The sequence below is a fragment of the Vanacampus margaritifer genome, chromosome 3 (genome assembly GCF_051991255.1).
Source record: "Vanacampus margaritifer isolate UIUO_Vmar chromosome 3, RoL_Vmar_1.0, whole genome shotgun sequence".
Taxonomy (NCBI): domain Eukaryota; kingdom Metazoa; phylum Chordata; class Actinopteri; order Syngnathiformes; family Syngnathidae; genus Vanacampus; species Vanacampus margaritifer.
In genome coordinates, this window is record NC_135434.1 from 27,514,427 (window position 1) to 27,524,609 (window position 10,183).

General features: G+C 47.4%; 1 protein-coding gene across 2 annotated transcripts in view; it reads right to left on the reverse strand.

Moving 5' to 3' along the window:
- fgf17 (fibroblast growth factor 17) overlaps positions 1-9,890 on the reverse strand; it is a 35,833-nt gene extending 25,943 nt beyond the window's left edge. For both annotated transcript variants that reach the window (XM_077562044.1, XM_077562043.1), the window contains exon 1: positions 9,733-9,890. The gene's annotated coding sequence lies outside the window, so the exon portion shown is untranslated. The remainder of the gene's footprint in view (positions 1-9,732) is intronic.
- Between the last annotated feature and the right edge of the window lie 293 nt (positions 9,891-10,183).

Consider the following 10,183-nt stretch of genomic DNA (forward strand, 5'->3'; position numbering starts at 1 on the left):
TTCACATCAGTGGACAAGAGGGTAGCCTCCCTCCTCTTAAGTGTTGTGTGTGCCCACTGATCTGAATATATGACTGGATAGCCGATAGACCATACACACCCTTACAAGCCGTTGAAGCGACAGGGCGGCCATCTTGCTCCTTCAATCTCACGAGCAAACTACTATTAGCGTATTTCCACTGGAGCCCAGCACCGCACGAAGCCAGCACGGTGTTGGCGAGCATTTCCATTACAGCTGACAGTGTCGGAAGTGGACCGTGCGGAGCTGCTCGCGGCCCTACGCCTACGTTGGGTCAGAGCGAGCTCAGAGCGAGCCCAGGACATGACGTAAAACACCACGGCAGTTGATTGGGTGGTCGGTCCTGTGATGTCATCAGTAATGGACATCGGCGAGGGGAAAAACAAAACAACTTACCAGCCGTGTCCTTTTCGACAAGTGTTCGTCTTCTTTTTTGCTCCCACTGCTATCAGCCTGTATAGCCTCGAGGGCTTTCCGACGATAAAACATCGTCCTTTTCTTCGCAGTAGCGATCCTTTTTGCTTTGTGAGCTCTGCAGAAGCGCCACATCTGAAGCACCACAAAAAACAGAACGAGCAACCGATACCGGGCAGCGTCGTCCTCCATGGCTTCTGCGTTTTGGTTATGTGTTGTTTCCCGCGCTCTACTATTGGATCGCAGGCGGTTATGCGCTACTTTCGCCCAGCGTCTCAGATGCACATTGGAGGTGGAAACACAGTGCGTGCGTGGGTTGGGCTGAGCGTGCCAAGCAGTGCGGTGCTGGGCTCCAGTGGAAATACGCTATATATAAACTATTCGGTGTACGTACAGATTAGACATATACAGCTCGTAGGCAGTTAGTATTGACCATTTGCACCGACGTCACATGATCTGCCCTATGACGGACGGCGGAAGGAAATGATTGTTGAATGGAAGTGGACGTGACCCGGAGCGACTTAGTGACTTAGCGACTGTTATTTTATAAATTAAAAGTTATTATTTCCCATAGAGCCATGGAATCTATTACTTCAACCGAAGGTCGCCTGTCAGTCGAAGTTGCACATTTAGTCGGGACTGACAGAGCGCAAAATTTACTTTAGTTGGAGATCGCTAATTTGAAAACAGCCCTTACCTTCTGTTGTTGCATGCTGTTTTTACCAATTTAATCAAATCGCCGGTTTTGCCGGAATTCACAGCGCACGACCTGTATCATTATGTAGTCAATGCCGTCTCTCCTCCTTACAACGGGGCTGATTTAAAAGCTTGTCGGCAGACAATATACCTCGTAATGCAAAGACAAAACTTGTTCAGCATTCTAACTAACTTATTTTTACATAGTCTGTTCTATATTTAAACGCTGTGATGGTGTTATGTTACTATGTTTACTAGCATGGAACAAATTACTATAGTAGTGGCAATCTATGCAGTAATTTCATGAATATGACTCCGGCTCCAGAGTGAAAAACTCCAAGCACAAAGATGAAATCCCCCATTATTAAACACTCAAATGCACTTACTAGTTTTGAAGAAGGTGCATTTTAATACTAAGCTGTGTGTTCGTACAGTTGAAGTGGACGCTAACTATCTGGCTCGTTAATGTGATTTGAAACACGCAATTCGACACCTCTGTTACAATCTTTGTTACGTTGTGTGTACGTTTACTAGCAAAATGTATGAACATTTATCTACTAATTACAACATTTATCTACTAACCTTGCAAAAAATGATCACAATAAAATCTGTGAATACTTTGTGGGCTGCCAGTCCTTTCTGTTGATTGCTGCTACCAATTGACGTCTTTTGTCTTCATTAGTAGGTATGCGATAAAAAGCAACATTTGGTTTACTCCTTTGTCTGTTGGTACAACCGACCGCAAAAAAAGATATGACCATTTTATAAGATAATAGATGTTACGCTGTACAAGATTCAATGGTTAAAATACAGGCAAGTGGCTTTTTTGTCGTCCGTGTCCCCTAGAGGGCGTCCCCATGAGGGTTGTGACGTCATGTGCAAAAGGTCAGTAGGGCCGGGGCTGGGTGGTTTGTGGCAGGGTGGCCACTATTTTTTTAACTAGTACAAAAAAAAATAATAATAAAAATTTAAAAGTGGACGGTATGTGCTGTTGAAGACCCCCTTTTTCTTTTATCACTGTCACACCGCGGTGAGGTTGTCTTGTCATTTCCTGTTTTATTTTGAAAATTCTGACTCCTTTTGTTTTAGGTCACTTGCCCTTCCTCATGTGGTGTCAGTGTCAACCCTGATTCCTGATTATGTCCACCTGTTTCCCATTACCCTCATGTGTTAAATGGTCTGCATCTCCCCTGTCTTGTGCCAAAGTGTTTTTGTCAGAGGCACTCAAGCCAGTCACAGTCATCAGCCTTGTTGGCCTGTCTCTTGTATGAACTTTGGTTTGTAACTTTGTATAGCCACAGTATAGTTTTAGTTAAGGAGTGATATTGTTTTGTTTGTAGTTTAGACATCCTCCCTTTTGGAGTGCCTTTAATTTGACATTTAATAGCCTTTGTTTTTTCCCTCTAAACGAGGAGGTTTTTTTTGTTTAATAAATATCTGCCTTGGCCTCAAACCCCTATCTCTGCGTCTGAGTCCTAAATCTGCCACGCCATGTCAGTAGACTTTCGCCAGTATGGACCCAGCAGAGAGGGAGCAAATGGCCGCAGCGCTGCAAGCTCAGGAAGCCCGTCTCTCCCAGCAAGAGGGATTTCAGACAGGCATGGCAGCGCAAATGGTCCAGCTCACAGCACAGGTACAGGACTTTCTGGGTCACCTGGGTCGCACCACTAGCCCTCCTGCCGTGCCAGAGACTCAAGCAGCAATGCCGATTCCGCCCGTGCCGGATGCCGGGTCGGGGATCAAGCTAGCCTCACCTGAGCAATTCTCTGGGGAGCCAGGACAGTGCAAGGCATTTTTGACTGACTGTGACATTCATTTTGAGTACTCCCCCCAGGCCTTTCCCACAGATCGATCCTGGGTGGCTTTCATGATTTCCCACCTGACTGGGAGAGCCTGGGCCACGGCAGAGTGGGCACGCAGTTCCCCACTCTGCAGCTCCGTCACGGACTTCCGAGCCACTCTTCAGAGGGTCTTTGATCCAGCCTGTTCAGACCGAGAAAAGGCCTGGCAGCTAAGCAGCCTGAAACAAGGAAAAGACTCCGTGAGCGACTACGCCATCCGCTTCCGCACTCTCGCGGCAGAGAGTGGCTGGAACTCCACGGCGCTCTATGACGTCTTCCTCAAGGGCCTGGCGACGTCCATCCAAGAGCTCCTCATCTCAGTTGATCTGCCACCGGACTTGGACTCCCTCATCGCCCTTGCCATCTGGACGGATCATCGGCTGCAGGAGGTTACGCAGAACCGCTGTCACAGGGCAAGAACGACGGAGGGATCCCCGCTCTCCCAAGCATCAGGTGTCAGCTCCTCTCAGTTCCTCGTCAGTTCAGCGCCAACACGTTCCCTGGGACCAGAGGAGGAGCCCATGCAACTGGGCAGAGCGCGGCTTTCGCAGGAGGAGAGACGGCGCCGACAGCTGGAAGGTCGGTGCTTTTACTGCGGTAACCAAGATCACCTCGTGGCCGCCTGCCCAGCCAAAAGGACCAAAGCTAAAGTTACGACTCCAGTGTCGGCCCCACGAAAACTCACACCAGTAAAAATCATTTACCGCACCACTTCCACAGACCTCCATGCCCTGATAGACTCTGGGGCAGATGAGAGACTGGGGACTTGTGAGACATTTTAGTGCCGAGACTGAGCCGCTAATTAAGCCCATTAAGGCTAGGGAACTAAATGGTAGTGAGTTATTCACCATTAAACACATCACAGAACCCATCCAGCTCCAAGTTGGCAAACATAAGGAGCACCTAGTTTTTCATGTGTTTCAGTCTCCTTCACAGACTCTGGTCCTGGGACACCCATGGTTGTGTGAACACAACCCCCATGTAAACTGGTTGACTGGTGAAGTTCTGGGATGGGGAAAGAATTGTGTGAGCCATGGGGTTGGTTCACCAATTCAGGAAGCGGACATTACGACTGTTAATCATATTTCTGTTAATTCCCTCACATACTCTGAATACCCAAATCTGAGCATCGTGCCTCCTTGCTACCATCACCTCCAGGAGGTATTCAACAAGACCAAAGCCATTTCGCTCCCACCGCATTGTACCTTTGACTGTGTCATAGAGCTGATTCCAGGTTCCACCATTCCCAAGGGACACCTATATTCTGTTTCAGGACCAGAGAAGGCGGCCCTGAAGGAATACATCGAAACTTCACTGAAGGCTGGACTGATTCGTCCTTCGTCATCACCAGCGGGAGCGGGATTCTTTTTTGTGGGGAAAAAGGATGGTTCCTTACGGCCTTGTATAGACTATAGCCTCCTTAATGACATTACAATCAAAAACCGTTACCCCCTCCCTCTCATGTCATCCGTGTTTGATGTGAATGGAAAACAGGATTTAATACACCTAGTGGCCATTACGAGTACCTAGTCATGCCCTTCGGTCTCACTAATGCTCCTGCTGTTTTCCAGGCCATGATTAATGATGTTTTGAGAGACTTTCTGGACCAGTTTGTGTATGTTTATTTAGACGACATACTTGTATACTCGTCAGATCTAGCCACACATCAAATCCATGTTTCCAAGGTTCTTCAAAGACTACTTGAGAACAAACTTTATGTCAAGGCAGAGAAAAGTGTTTTTCATGCCAAAACAATCTCCTTCCTGGGCTTTGTCATAGCCCCTGGGAAGGTACAGATGGATCAGGCTAAAAGTAATGCCGTGAGGGAGTGGCCCACACCTGTTAGCCGCAAGAAGGTTTAGCAATTCCTTGGGTTTGCTAACTTTTACAGACTCTTCATCAGAGGGTTCAGCACAATAGCTGCCCCTCTGCATGCCCTCACCTCTCCTCTGGTGAGGTTCAGCTGGTCCCCGGAGGCAGAAGCCGCATTTCAAGCACTCAAACAATGCTTTGTCACAGCACCAATCCTCACAATGCCATATCCACAGCGGCAATTTGTTGTGGAAGTGGACGCGTCCAATGAGAGGATCGGAGCTGTCCTGTCTCAGCGTGCAGAGAAGGATGGAAAGATGCATCCCTGTGCCTTCTTGTCACGACGACTATCCAAGGCAGAGCGTAACTATGATGTTGGGGACAGAGAGCTTCTGGCTGTCAAAATTGCTTTGGAAGAATGGAGCCACTGGCTTGAGGGGGCGAAACATCCGTTTGTGGTCTGGACCGATCACAAGAACCTGGAATACATACGCAAAGCCAAGAGACTTAACCCACGCCAGGCCAGGTGGGCGCTGTTCTTTAACTGTTTTTCTTTCTCTCTCACTTACAGGCTGGGGTCTCGTAACGTCAAGCCCAACGCCCTGTCTCGTCTCTATGACCTCGAGCCTGTAGCTAAGGAACCAGAGACCATCCTTTCGCCGAACTGTGTGGTTGGAGCCGTGACATGGCAAATCGAGAAGGACGTTAAACAAGCCAAAGGTGAGGCAACTCCACCAAATGGATGCCCGCTTAATAGACTATTTGTCCCAGTGCAGCTGCGCCCACAGGTGATCCATTGGGCCCACACTTCACTTCTTTCCTGTCATCCGGGAGTCCGACGGACAATGTACGCTATCTCCCGGCGATTCTGGTGGCCTTCCATGGAGCCGGAGGTCCGAGAATACATCGAGGCCTGCTCGGTATGTGCCCGAAATAAATCATCCAGCAGATCACGCATGGGCCTGCTGCAGCCCATTCCTTCCAGACCATGGGCAGAAATATCCCTGGACTTTGTCACAGGACTCCCCATCTCCCGAGGTAAAACCACAGTTCTCACTGTAGTCGACAGATTTTCTAAAATGGTCAGATTCATAGCCTTGCCTAAACTCCCCTCAGCCAAGGAAACGGCTGAGGTCATGATTAACCACGTCTTTCGAGTTCATGGGTTCCCTAGAGACATTGTGTCGGACCGGGGGCCCTAGTTTGTGTCTCGCTTCTGGAGGGAGTTTTGCCGCTTAAACGGAACCAAAGCCAGCCTAACCTCAGGTTACCACCCTGAGGCTAACGGCCAGTCAGAGCGCCTCAACCAACAGTTAGAAACCGGTCTCTGGTGCCTAGTCTCCCAGAATCCTGCAACGTGGAGCAAACACCTGGTCTGGGTTGAGCTTGCCCATAACTCACTGCCTACTTCTGCCACAGGACTCACCTCATTCAAATGTGTTTTTTGCTACGATCCCCCCTTCTTTGCTAACTTGGAGTCTGAGGTCTCTGTTCCTTCTGCCCATGCCTTGGTCCGCCGCTGCCATCGCATCTGGGCAGCCGCTCGGCAGGTACTGGAGCGCCAGAGGGACAGAGTCGAGCGAGCAGCTGATCAAAAGAGGAAACCTGCTCCAGCATACCAGCCGGGGCATAAAGTGGGGCTGTCCTCCGAGAACCTTCACTTGAAGGTGCCATGCCAAAAGTTGGCACCACGGTTTGTGGGTCCGTACCCCATCTCCAAGGTGATCAATCCGGCCGCTGTCCGTCTTTGCCTGCCTTCGTTCCACGTTAGCCAAGTCAAGCCAGTCAGGAAGAGTCCCCTGGTTCCGGCTCCCTCGCCCGCCGCCGCCTCCTGTGATTGTGGATGGGGGCCCCGTCTACAAAGTGAAGCAACAGCTGGCTGTCCGCAATCGGGGCCGGGGCAGGCAGTTCTTGGTGGACTGGGAGGGGTATGGGCCCGAGGAGAGACAGTGGGTTCCTTCCCGCTTCATTATGGATGACTCTCTAATTGAGGACTTCTATAGGGATTATCCGGACCAGCCTGGGCCGTCGGGAGTCGGCCCTAGAGGGAGGGGTAATGTCACACCGTGGTGAGGTTGTCTTGTCATTTCCTGTTTTATTTTGAAAATTCCGACTCCTTTCGTTTCAGGTCACTTGCCCTTCCTCATGTGGTGTCAGTGGCAATCCTGATTATGTCCACCTGTTTCCCATTACCCTCATGTGTTAAATGGTCTGCGTCTCCCCTGTCTTGTGCCAAAGTGTTTTCGTCAGAGCCAGTCACAGTCCTCAGCCTTGTTGTTGTCACACCGCGGTGAGGGTGTCTTGTCATTTCCTGTTTTATTGTGAAAAGTCTGACTCCTCTCGTTTCAGGTCACTTGCCCTTCCTCGTGTGGTGTCTGTGTCAACCCTGATTGCCAGTTGTCCTGTCTCTTGTGTGAACTTTGGTTTGTAACTTTGCATAGCCACAGTATCGTTTTATTTAAGGAATGATATTGTTTTGTTTGTAGTTAAGACATCCTCCCTTTTGGAGCGCCTTTAGTTTAACATTTAATAGCCTTTGTTTTTTCCCGCTAAACAAGGAGTTTTTTTTTGTTTAATAAATATCTGCCTTGGCCTCAAACCCCTATCTCTGAGTCCTAAATCTGCCACGTCGTGTCAATCACTCAGTTCCTTAGACCTCAATATTAGATTTGAATTACAGTTATGATTCTTTAATGAAAAAATATACAAGTTTCCTCCTGTAAACATCATTAAAGATACATTGTGCCATTTAAAAAGGTAATGTTAAAGCTTTTTCTACATCATGCCTGCTCCACCAATGCCCAGATGAGGCCGAAGAGCCCTGACTGTTTTGCTCTGACTGCAACTATCAGCTTTTCTCTTCCCTTTATAGTAGTGTGCGGACCCTGCACACGCCACAGTTTCTTTGGAAAGGGGAGGGGTGGAGTTATTCTTACCTCATTTGAAATCATGTCTATCTTTGTCAACTGTGGCTGTTGCTTTAAGATCGTGCGCGTACTTGCACGCACACCATGAACGAGCCTGACACAGATGCTGCAGTTACGCTTTGGGCCAGAGGTGGCAGTCGTGAGTAAAAAAGTGACAAACTGCACAAAGATCCTCTAAAGCAACACTAAGGAACTTTCATTTTACATTGATTATGGCGAAGCCATATGGACAACAGCGGTATTATGTCTGAAGGAAGACCACATTTCCGAGGAGGACAAGCGCATTGCGTCGTTTTTTAGCTCACTCCAGCGAGTGAAATCCTGGCCAATGTTGATCCTTGACTGTCCTTTCATCCTTGGTAGCTTTTAACGTATGCCATAAAGCAGTCAGCACATTTGTAGTTTTTTGTGTGGCAGTGTTCCTACCCTCCTCAAATTTGCTTAGTGCCAGTAAAAATGATACAGACCCCCTCAGGCCATGGCAAAGGTACCATTGAACTAGATTTAAGTCGATGTTTCATCAGAAGAGTTATGAAAATATTTTATTAAGGTTGAAAAGTTCCTTAGTGCTACTTTAATCATATAATTTATACATGTATTTGAAGTTGTAAAATGTCAATTTTTTTTGAGAGCTTCGTATTGTTCATTCTGTAATCTTACCAATTCAACATGTCGTCATCATTGCTCTCTCTTTTTTTTTCTTTTTGTGCGTGAGACTGTGCGTGTGAGTTTGTGCTCATTAATTCACCTGAAACCTATTAAAAATCCCATGCCCTTCACCTAAATCGAGTACTTCAGAATCCTGATAGTCGTGACGTTGTCAGGAGAGGAGTGATCAAAGAAAAGAAAGAAAAGTAAAATCCAGCACCGACCAGACACCACCTACTACACACAGGGTTACGAACCAGAATCTTTCACCAACACCAGAAGCATATAAATTCCAACAAATTAGAGAGACCTCAAGCAGAGTGAGATCCACAGACATCAGCTTCCACCGATTCAGCAACCAGAGGAAGAAGCAGATTGTGTTTGAATTTTGGTAGATGTTGGTGTGGTGGATCTGGCATGCATGAAAAACCTCCACCAAAGAGCGGAGCCATCGACCCCAGCCAGGACAGAGCAAGCACAACCCCTCAGGCCTCGGCAGCGCCAGGGCACAACACCCGGGCCTCGCGGGGGCCACCGGCCGGAGAGCAAACACAGGAAACCGTAGCGGCCGCCACCCCAACACGGCCCGCGTTCCCAGCCCAACGCAGCACAGCAGGCCCACCAGGCACCCCACGGCCCACAGCTCCCACTCCACCCACAACCCCCTGCCCCACACCCGCCACCCACCACAGCTCAAACAGCTTATTATTTTAATGATACTTATTGACTAAGAATATATATGTTACTGTGCTTCCTACTCCTTTTGAACATGTAAATTATGACATTGATTAATTATTTTCTTTCTTCAAATTTTTATTTTAACGTAAACTTTTATTTTGTAATGTGCTCATATGTTTAATAAATCAACCAGCCAACAACAACAACTCTCTGGTCTGTAGCCTCCTCTGCGTCCAAGTCTTCATCGACGAGATCTGACAATCTCTGCCTCGTCAATATTTTGAAGCAGATGTAATGCCTGTACTGTTTTTTTTTATTTTTTATGTCAGCCCATGGTGACATTTCTAATAATGCCTTGCTGGAAAATGGTTGCTATGGAAATCCGACAGCGTTGTCAGTGGTGCAAGAATGACTCATATAAATATTTTCATGTTTTTTAATAGAATATAATGGCAGCATATGAATAATGTACACACAGGCACATGAAAAGTCAAAACGCCAGAAAGGCAGAAACATTAGATACTTTCGTAAACAGAGTAACAACACATCAAAGTTTAAGCTTCAAAATGCAGCTCTGTTGTTAAAAACGGCGCCACTGTGTGGTCGACAACTACAGTTATCCCTGCAAACGTTAACAAGTTACAACACACTGTCTCCGGTTGCCAGCATAAGAGAAAAAAACAAGGCAGAGTTATAACCTGTCTATGTGGGCACACAGCAGTGATCACTCGGCGTACTGTCATCTCTCCTCTTCTTCGATGCCTTGACAAATACAAGCAACCACACAAAAAAATGACGAAAAAATATTCCAAAACGCTGACAACTGGTCGAGGTTTTCTGAAGGAAAACAAACGGTGATGGCCGGAAAAGGCGGTGCGTTATGACATTTTCCCGGAAATACGTCACGGCTATTTGTGCATAGAGTCCATTCAAATCAGTGTGTGTAAAAAAATAAAACAATAAATCAGTGTGTGTGCTTCTGTGCCAAACAAAAGCTTAGAGTGCCTTTTTTTTGGGTTCCTTGGAAGGTGTGCAGGACAGCGCAACCCCCCGGCCATATACTAAGAACCTACGATGTCTAATCTGTATCTAATCTGTAAAAACATTTGGACACACCTCATGCAATGCATTTTTTTTTCATGACTATTT